Below are 10,602 nucleotides of genomic sequence, written 5' to 3'. Positions count from 1 at the left end.
GGTCCAATATCCACAGGATCAGCTGATCATCCAGGTGAAATCGGGAGGAAAGTTTAGTGGCCAGGATGTGAGGCTGCAGAGTGATGAACGCTGATGAGAAATCAGCAAACAGAAGTCTGGTGGAGGAGTCAGGGAGCTCCAGATGTTTGTGGATGGAGTCCAAGATGAAGATTTTTGCATCATCAACACCTCTGCGTGCACGGTAAGCAAACTGGAGTGGGTCCATCAGGGGGTCAGTTGCTCTTACGATGTGCTGTTTTATGATCTTCTCCATGGCTTTCATCACCAGGGAGGCGATGGAGGAGACTTTGGGTTGTTTCTTTTGGAGATGAGGATGACTGTGGAGTGTTTCCACAGCTGGGGGACGGTGTGACTGTTAACTGAGGGTTGAAATAGACTCCGAATACACTTCCTAGTTGCCCTGCACAGTGCCTCACAACTCGACTGCTGATGTTGTCAGGGCCGGGTGAGCTCCTCTCCCTGGTCCTCCTGAGGGCTCTCACCACGTCCTCCGTCCTGGAGGTGAGTGCAGAGCTGCCAGGTTTGAGTGGATCTGGACTCCTCAAGCTGGGTGATGTTGTCCGTCACAAAGCTGGTGTAGAAAGCGTTGAGGTCGTCAGGGAGGGAGGAGGGGTTGCTGCCCTCCACCTGGGTGGTTGGGTGTTGGGTGGTGACCGCAGTATTCACAGAGGCCATGGTTTTGAGGCCCTGCCAGGCTGAGTGGAGGTCCCCTGTGGTGAATTTTATTTCAACTGTGTTTTTATACTCCAGTTTAGCCGTTTTTATGGCCTCTTGACCTCTTGATGTGGCACTCGAGTCTTTTAAGTGATGTATGTGTAACACTAATTTTGCTAAGAGCTATTCAAATAAACTTTATTATTATTACCATTAATATGATGCTAAAGAGGACCTTTGGAGTATCTTGAGCTACCTGAGAACTTTATGTAGCTGTGAGCTTCATTTATGGAACTTTAAAGGACGTAAAAAAAAGTTTTAAAAAAGTAGAAGACAACAAACACAGCCTGCTGCCTGATTAACCTGCTGCAGCTGCTGCATCAGAACACCAACACTAAAGTTCGCCTTGCATGTGATGCAGAGATACTGGAAGCATGACAGCAGATGAGTGAGGCTGCAGACGCTGCAGAGGATGATTCAAACACAGGCTGTAGGTGTGGATGTCCTCATTCGCTGAGGGTCATGATGAAGTGATGCACTAATGAAGTGAGGGTGTGACGGGCGTAGGTATGTGACTGAACATGGAAGCTAATCAGTTAAGAGTTAGCGTGTTTGTAGGGGAGGAACGCATCTCTGTTCTTGCTTCGTGTCTCTGACCTGCAGACACTCCTCTGTAAGTGTCACAGCGAGGTGTGCAGGTGGATGCAGCTTCAGCTGCTCAGTCAAGCGGCGGATGAATCCTCCCACCTGCTGAGGCTCGCAGCGCGATGACATCCAACAACAGATTAAAGAGACGCTCATGAAAATCACATCACACAGATCCCTGTGCAGCTGCAACACTACAGTTATTAATTCATGTCATTCAGAGGCTCCGCTCGCTGATGCCGGCGGGTTCTGGGTAACGTAGCGGGTTTCAGCTCGGCGATGAGCAAACAAAGTGTTTGTGCAGAAGAATAAAAAGTGCGAGCGCTTCAAGCAGAGCACAGAGAGAACACGACAGCCAAGCACGTTTCTGCAGCAATAACCTCTAACAGGCTCATCATTCATTATGTTTCAAAGATCAAGAAACTTACACTTTTCTCCTGATTCAAATGCTATCAACTCGTTATCAGCTGGTCCTATCAGCTGGTCTCAGCTGGTCCTATCAGCTGGTCCTATCAGCTGGTCTCAGCTGGTCCAGTCCTGCTCTGAAAGCTCAGGTCCTCCACTCGTACAGTGAAACTTTAAAAAGTGATGAAAAAGCCGTGCTGATGTTCATGGATGCATTTTTCATCACATCTTCGAAACTAAAATATTTCAACAGAAAGACTTTTTTTGTCTGTAGAACACTTATCTGGGCCCGTGTTACCATGGTAACCAAGGAAACAGCTGTTCAAGGTAGCAGCTATGAACCCAAACTGATGTGTTTCTAGACTTCACTGAGTTTAATGCCAGATTTCACAAACACACACACTGACATCAGGTGTGATTCAACCACAAAGCCTTACAACCTCCAAATGGTGACTTTTAACCCTTTAAAAGTGGAAATATTAACTTCATGTATATGGACATATATGAGTACAGATGAGACCAGAAAGACGAGAAACTGGGGGAGTCCAAATTCATGGGCTGCATCCTCCTGAGGACGCATTTGTAGAGCGATTACGTCACAGCGACGTGACGAAGGCTGTCCAAATTCGTAGACTCCTCCGAATGCAGCCGACAAATGCGTCTTCCTTTTCCCCGAATTTGAAGGATGGGTCGGGTGTGTCCTTCGTGGCCTACCATATCCCAGAATTCATAGCGCGGCCCAGCCAAACTCCAGTTTCCAACAATGGCGGCCGCTACTAAGTTTTAAAATTACTCTTATTAATCTTTCTGGGTCACAAAATAAACTTTTAACACATTTTCAGGTGAGAAAGTAGCTGTGTAAACATCAAATATCTGCTCAGTTTATCAAGATATCGCATATTTGCAAAAGTGCTTCGACGTTTTCAGAGACGTCTTCTACCCACCAGCTCGACAGCTAGCCGGGAGCTCGAGGGTCACTGGAGCCGCAGAGAACGGCACAACTCCCGGCACATCATGTTCAGATCACCGCGGACTTTCGCTACTCAGGTTAAACGTGATATATGAGTCACTTAGACAACCTAAAAATGTTATTGTTGGGCTTTTCTCAGTGTTGTATTTGTTCGTGAGTAAATCAGTTTGGCTGAGATTAAAGTTATTAGATTAGATTAAACGTTATTAATCCATCGGGTGATTTTCACACAGCTGAATAAACGTCAAACAGAAAGCTGATTAAACAGAAGTGTGAGACGGTCGAGAATTTACCCCAGTGTCCTGTTATATTTTAGATAGCAAGGAGCAGACGGCCGAGTTTATTAAACTCCACAGAGACAGCGGTGACGCAGATCAGAAGGCGAGACCGTCCCATTTCACAACCGTTTATTTCCAGCCTACCCGACCTTCTGAGGACCCGGCCACGTAGACTGCGAAGGCCGGGTCCTCAGGAGGATGCAGCCCATGAATTTGGACACGACTACTCTGCTCAGTTCAGAAAATCAGTGATGGAGGTGATGGGGATAAATAATCCATGAAGACGGCGATTTTAAACGCCAGGGAAGAGAAGAATCCCTGTGCTTTTATTTTGAAAGTCCTGTTAACCTGTTAACCACCAGTGGAGAAAAATACTTATAAGGCGGCTCATGACTTTTGCACAGTACAGTACTTTTTCCCCCTTTATTTTGTCAATAAGCAAACAAACATGTTAACCTGAAGCTGAATGGCTGAGAGCAGCCGGAGCTCAGGGATGAGCGAGTGAACTCTGGGTTAGCGACTTTAATTGGACTGAATTGGAATGAATGGGCCACTTCGTGCTGTTCAATATTCAGTTGTTGTGATTCATGACTGCGGCGCATTAAGCCGCATTCGGGGCAGGATGGAAAAACAGGACAGCTGCTCAGAGTTCATGCGTTTTTCACTGTTAGCTCTGTGTTCACACTGGTTAAACAGGCCCGATCAGCTCCATTCAGCGTGTTCCTGAGTTGTAGCAGTTTGTCTCCACCAGCAGCACAAAGCAAACAAACTGATGGCTGCTTACACGTCGACCGGATCAGTATTAATGCGTTTCCTGAGAGTTGTGCAGCTTCACCGGCTCTGAATCGAAATGTTCTCGTGTTGAAGTTTAACACAAAGTGTCGATATCCATCCATCCATCCATTCGCTTCCGCTTATCCTTTTTTCAGGGTCGCGGGGGGCGCTGGAGCCTATCCCAGCTGTCATAGGGCGAGAGGCGGGGTACACCCTGGACAGGTCGCCAGTCTGTCGCAGGGCCAACACACAGGGACAAACAACCATTCGCGCTCACATTCTCTCCCGCAGTCACACCTAGTGGCAATTTGGATTTTCCAATTGACCTACTGTAGCTATGTGTGTGTGTGTGTGTGTGTGTGTGTGTGTGTGTGTGTGTGTGACAGAATGCAGAAATCTAGCTTTTGAACATATTCCAACCCCCCAAAAAAGACAAATTATAAAATTTTCTGCAACTGAATATTTCATTAATTTTGGTTGGTCTTCCTTGAGTTTGGCCTCATTGGCTCAGTGGGCATTATAACCTACAACTCTTGCACCAATTTTGAACATAACAATGAAGCTGAAAAAATGTAGTTGTGCACCAACATCGCAATTCCATTACTTTTTATCCTGGCTTACCTTGGTGTGGTTTTCAGAGTGCTTCAGAAAGATGAGGAAATCTGTTTCTTGCACCCATCCTGATTTATTTCCACTACCAGTACTTCCTACTGGTCCATCTCTGACACAGAGGTCTGCATAATGTATGTGTGGGAACACAAACAGGCATTAACCGCATATACAAATGTGACCAGTGAACCTCTCTCTGCTGATGTCGTTCACAAACTTGTTTAATATAAGTTAAAGTAATAGTGTGGTAAGTTGTAACATCTGCATTATTGTTACAACTGACCCAGACTCCTATAGCCATGAACTAGCTAACATTACAGCCAACGGCTAAAACATTAGCACTAAAGACCTACACAGAATATATCCCCATAGACATACAAATAACATAATTTAAGTTTGATGAGTTTAACTGCAAAGCAGATAATGCTATTAGAAATTGAAATAAAGTAGAAAAACTTACTTTTTGCCATACAAATTACTTTTTTTCGTGTTAAATTGTCTGTGTTTGACGAAATGTGCTGATTTTTCACATGTGATAGCAGAACTGAATTGGGCATGCACAGGATGAGTCACATCATTTGAAACTTAGCCCTGATTGGAGAAATTGAAAGTGTTACAACTGACCCACGTTACAACTATCCCCGGTCTCCCCTACTGACCTTACTTTGAGTTTGATTCCATAAAAAGTGACAAAAACATTAGTGTCCGCTGTGCGTGGGAAGAAAACTTCTTTTTACAGCGAAAAAACCCCCTAAACTTCCAACAAGCACCGAGTAGCTAGGACGTAATGGGAAACTCACAGAGAAACTCGCAGATTCTTCCACTGACCGCGGCACACCTGCACCAGGGTAAACCTCCGCCTACCCCACTCCTGCTTTACAGGTGAAAATAGAGCAACAGGACCGCTGAGTCTTTGACTTTATTTATTTTCTGCTGTGTTTTACTTGCATCTATTTGAAAGACTGAGTGTAAACACAAAAAATATTTTATTTTATGAGCTGGAATGTGCAGAAAATAGGTTTGAATGTTAAACTAATTTCTTCCAGTCAGAGAATGTTGCAGATAATTAAATGTTTGCTTGATGCATAAAGTTAAAAGATTAAAACTAATAAAACAAGTTTTAAAAAGAGACTTTTCCATCTGATTACATTTTGTATGATTATGTAGAAAAAGTAGAATTGGGCTGAAAGATCTATCACTTTATCACCTCTTCAGGCTGTAAATCGTGTTTTTAAAAAGTAACTAAGTAACTAAGTAATTAATTACTTTTGAAAATAAGTAATCAGTAAAGTAACGGGATTACTTTTTTGGGGAAGTAATCAGTAATTAGTTACTGATTACTTTTTTCAAGTAACTTGACCAACACTGATGGCGACACAGGAGGATGTAGCTGCTCGCTGTCTGCTCAGCTTCACCTCAGCTAATCAGAATCCCTGAACTGGACCTTTGACCGTGTTTAGCTGTTGGAGCCGTTGGAAACATTTTTAATGACATTATCTCACCAGTAACAGGTAATATTGATTGTGTTAACGGACAGTCCAAGAAGTCTGAGCTCCGAGAGTGAAACTAATGATGTTACTGAGCAGTAAAGGCCAAAAGGCTAAAACTGAGAAGTCAAATCATTTGTCCGTCTTTCATCTATAGTCTTTGTTCTGTGCTGAAGGGGGGGGGAAAGGTACTGTAGTACAGAAGTACTACAGAGTACTTTACTACAGTACCTATGTGCCTCAGGGGGCGTTGCCATGGAGATGGCTCCATCCAGAGCAAATCTGAGTCTCTGTTGTTCTGTGACTGAAACACACAGCATCCTGTGATCAGCTGATTGTCAGCATAGTGACGGAGAGGAAGAGTGACTCACCGTCATCATCACCTGCTGTATAAATAACACAGTGCTGCGTGAAGCTGTGAAAAACTGCCTAAACGTGCTGCCACTGCAGAAGGACAAATGAAGGGGGCGGGGTTTCTCGGGGGGAGTGGCCCGCGACTCCTGTCCCACTGACACAAATACTCCCTGAGAACGTGGATTCGTCTGCAAACAGCAGCTGCTTCACACAAACACTTTCTTCTTGCAGTTAAAAAGTGACGATGCTATTCGTTATCAGCGTCGCAGTGCTCAGGTCAGGTCACTGCTGTCCAACATGGACTAAAGGATCGAGTCCAGCGCTCTACATAGTTCCACGTGTGTGAAAATATCTTCCAATAAAACACCCAGCTGTTCCTGCTCTCAGCACCACTGCAGACATGAGAATATGTGCAAAGTTTAACGTTTCTATCTCTGAAAAACCTGCTGTAATCATAAGAAAATAAGACTTTTTATTGAAATTACACTAATGTAGCGATTCATCGTGTGTTCTGTCAATGGAAGCTTATTGAACTCGGATTTCTTTACATTAAAATGAACAATACACACTTTGCTCTATTTTTTTGCCCTAAAAACATAAAACACAAAGCCTGTAAAAAAAAAAAAGAAGAAGTTACATTTAGGGTAAAATTCAATTTTCTGTAAGCTCCACCCCCAAATTCCAAATCGACCCAGAAAGCAGATTTTTACTTATTGAGTAACATATGTGTGAAGATAACGGAGTAGAGATGAAACCTGATGAAATATTAATCATGGCACTAATATCAGATGAGCCCTAAAACGTCTTCTTCTTCTAAATACTCATTCTTTTATTTTGAAAGAGCACGGTGCTTCCTGCTGTTAGACTCTGCTGTCTGTGTGGATAAAAACTTTGCCGATAGTTTGAAAAGCTCCGGATCGCTTTAACCGCCCTGTCCTGTAACCTGTTTCAGATGTTTGCGGATGAGCTGACGGGGGAGAGGTGGCGTCTTTACGAAAACCAGAGTAGCTCACAGGTAGTTCCACATTTGCTCACGCTGCCCCCTGGTGACAGCATACAGCTACAACATGGAGACAGCGATGTGCACCTGCAGACTGCCAACACACAACCCTGGCCTTTAAAGTGTTTTTTATATCAATTCTGTTCATTTTATGTGGCATTGTTTGTATTTTTAATTTGTCACAGATTCTGTTGATAACATGGAGTTTCTGGCCGCAGGGCGGCGTGCGTGCACGACGACTGTCTCAGGGTCGCCTCTCTCCAACCTCCAGCTGACACTGGGCTGGTTTGAGGTCATGCTGTGAGGTGGGAGAGCGCGGAGTCCGGGCAGAGAAGGAGTTACTGGGCCGAGTGGAGGAGTTTAGTATGTTGAGCAGAGCGAGAGGATTTCTGCAGTGGTGAGGACGCTGTGCCGGTCTGTGTGGTGACGAGAGAGCTGAGCGTGAAAGTGAAGCTGAATGAAACGTGGTCCAAAACTCTTTCAACAAGAGAACAAAAGAACGTTTGTAACTTTGAACTTTTCTAATCCTGTAAAAATAATCAAGTAATCTTGAGGATGTGAGCAGAGCGGGCTCGGCGGCCTGAGGCCCTGCGAGGCGTTCAAAGACATGGCACCAGGTATTTTTAGCTGAATTTAATGTCCGATTATGCAGCTGCGGCACAGGTTTATCTGCTCGTGTTTCACGGGTTTTTATCAAAGCTGCACCTTTTACATCTCCTCCCTGAGCGTTATCGCTCTTCTTCATCTCATCACCCCACACGTCTGCAAATCAGCCCAACTTCAAAGCAAATATTACAAATGTTTCCCAACCTCTGGCTCATGTGCTGCACAGAGGTCTCTGAATGCAAAACAGGTCCTCACCGTCCACTAACAGGCAGCAACCAGGACCAGGGAGTCACATGACCCCTGTGACTTTAAACTGATTGGCTACACGGAAAAGAAAAAGATGCTGGGATTTATGAGTATCTGATTTTGCAAACCTAAACTAAGCATCTATAAGAAAACAAGAATAGATTTTTAAAAAATGTTCTCAAATAGAAAGAAAGAACACGTGAGACACAGTGGCCACAACAAAGATTACACAGGGGTTAGAAAAAGATGCAAAAGGGCCCAAAACATTAAGCAACATGGACACAGAGGGGATGCCCAAACGGAGACACCAAACTAACAGATGCACAAAAGCTAACTAATAAACCGAGAAGACATGCAAAACGATCACAAAAGAGTCAAATAGTGATCTCAGAGAGACGTGAAGGGGGGGGAGTGGTCACGTGTGCAAAATTGGATGTAAAATGAATGAAAACTGAAAAAAGTTGTAAAATGTTTAGACCGGAAGTTATTAAAAACATGTAAAATGATCACAAAAAGAAACAAACAGGTGAAAAGAAAACACAAAGGTGCATAAAGGGCCTAAAAAATGATGATTAAAAAACTAACAGACAGAAACTAAACAGGTTAAAAGTAGAAAAAAGAAAAATATTGTAAAAAGAAGCAAAATGACAAAAAAAAAAAACAAAGAAAGAAACAAAAACTGTTTTTTTTTAAACGACTCTGGAAATAAACAACAAACTATCACAAAGATTCATAAACGAAGCACAAATTCAAAAAACTGACAGGAAGGTGCTGCTGAGGTCACTGTGACGTCACCACAGGTGGAGACGGACTCACAAAGCATCGATGCTCTGATCAATAAACACCGAGAACCATACATGATACCAAAGTACGAATATCCTTCATTCTCGGAGAATAGATCATAACCGATGCTTTATCGATCAGTTCGAGCTGAGAAGTTTTTCATCTGCAGGGATAATAATGAATAACTCGTCTCTCTGTGCGTGGTTCACATTTATGAATAATAATGATCCATCATATTGATTAATGAGCCAAACACACAAAGCGATTAAGGACAAACATCCGTCTCCAGTCAGAGCTTCACTGGCTGCGAGGAAACGTCAGCGCTACCGAAGCTTCTCCTGCTTTTCAAAGTACCCGTGAAAAATCCACAGACAGTCACGGAGCTCACTGTGGGGTCATAAATCAACACCTGTGCTGTTTCTCACAAAGAAACACTAACACTCAATCTCATTTCAAAATAAAGGCCCAGTCCTTTCATGTCCACGGGACTCAGTAAATTACGTGGGCTCATTTCCACATATCTGAAACACACTCAGCCAATAGGAGCACTCCAACATTTACATTTACCCCATAATTAATACAACTGAAGAACAAAGCAAAAGAAAACAAGACTGCATCCCTCACCCATCCACCCCTCACCTATGCATCCCTCACCCATCCATCCTCCGTGAGACTAAAGACATGAAGAGGAGAAGAGGAGAGTGCTTTGACCCTGAGATGCTCAGAGTGCTGGAGTGAATCCAGCTTTAATCACCTCTCTGTCATCATAAAGGTTAAAGAATCAGGCAGGAAGTCAGAGTGGAGACATAAACAATAAAGGAATGATGAGTAAAGGCTGTGAAAGACGAAGCTCTCTGAGTTTTTACCTGCTCAGATGTTCATGAAGAAGAAGAAGAAGAAGAAGAAGAAGCTCCAGAGCGAGAAAAGCATCCAAAGTTTCCGCTCAGCTCAGACGGACTGAACTGAGATCAGCTGCGAGCGTACGGACACACAGCTTCATCTTCATCCTCCTCCTCTTCCACCTCCTCCTGCTCCTGTGGCTGCTGGAGAGCCTTTCCAGCTTCCAGTCACCTCGCGCAGCTTTATAGCGGGGAAAGCCTCACACACGCCGGCGGAGAGGGAGCGGAGGACGTGGGAGAGGAGCGCGGGCTGCAGCGACCCCTGCAGGCCGCACACCGGCGGCACAGGCGGGGCAGCAGAGCCGGAGGAGCGCCGCTGACTCACTTGTAATAAAGCAGTACGGTTCACATTATGATCAGAGACACGGGCAGTAAAAAAATACTAATTTATATTTTTATATCTGACTATAGATTTACGAGCTTCTTTTTCGATTCAGGTCATTTTTTTTCTTCCCATATTTTTAAATTATGAATATTTTTGGTTTATTTATTGATTTATTTTATTTTTGAATTTGCCTTTTCCTTCACAGATTTTTGTTTATTTGTTTGTTTTTGTTAAATTTGGTTCTTTCTCTTTGTTGTTTTTTGTAAATGAAATTGTTTTTTCTCTACTCCGTTTCTATTTATCTACAAACTTATGATTCTTCATTTTTTGTTTTTTATGAATTAATTTTTTTTCTCTTCAATTTTCGACTTTCCACTTTTTATTTTTATTGTTGATGATGTGTTTATCCTAAACGTGTGCTCTAGTAGGGTTGTATATTTTTACTCCATTATATTGTGGTTGAAAAAAATCATTTTGTACATTTTTGTACTTGAACCCTTTGGTTGTTTCTTATTCTGCAGCTAAAGTTATAATTCCCACAGGTTG

General features: G+C 43.3%; 1 protein-coding gene across 1 annotated transcript in view; it reads right to left on the bottom strand.

Annotated features, from left to right (window-relative positions):
* Positions 1-9,962, bottom strand: part of cpne4a (copine IVa) — a 103,674-nt gene extending 93,712 nt beyond the window's left edge. The window contains exon 1 of the mRNA XM_080895592.1: positions 9,699-9,962. The gene's annotated coding sequence lies outside the window, so the exon portion shown is untranslated. The remainder of the gene's footprint in view (positions 1-9,698) is intronic.
* Positions 9,963-10,602: the final 640 nt, after the last annotated feature.

The sequence above is a fragment of the Rhamphochromis sp. 'chilingali' genome, assembly GCF_963969265.1.
Source record: "Rhamphochromis sp. 'chilingali' genome assembly, chromosome: 11".
In the NCBI taxonomy this organism is placed as follows: Eukaryota; Metazoa; Chordata; class Actinopteri; order Cichliformes; family Cichlidae; genus Rhamphochromis; species Rhamphochromis sp. 'chilingali'.
This window is presented reverse-complemented; position numbering and strand designations above follow the sequence as displayed.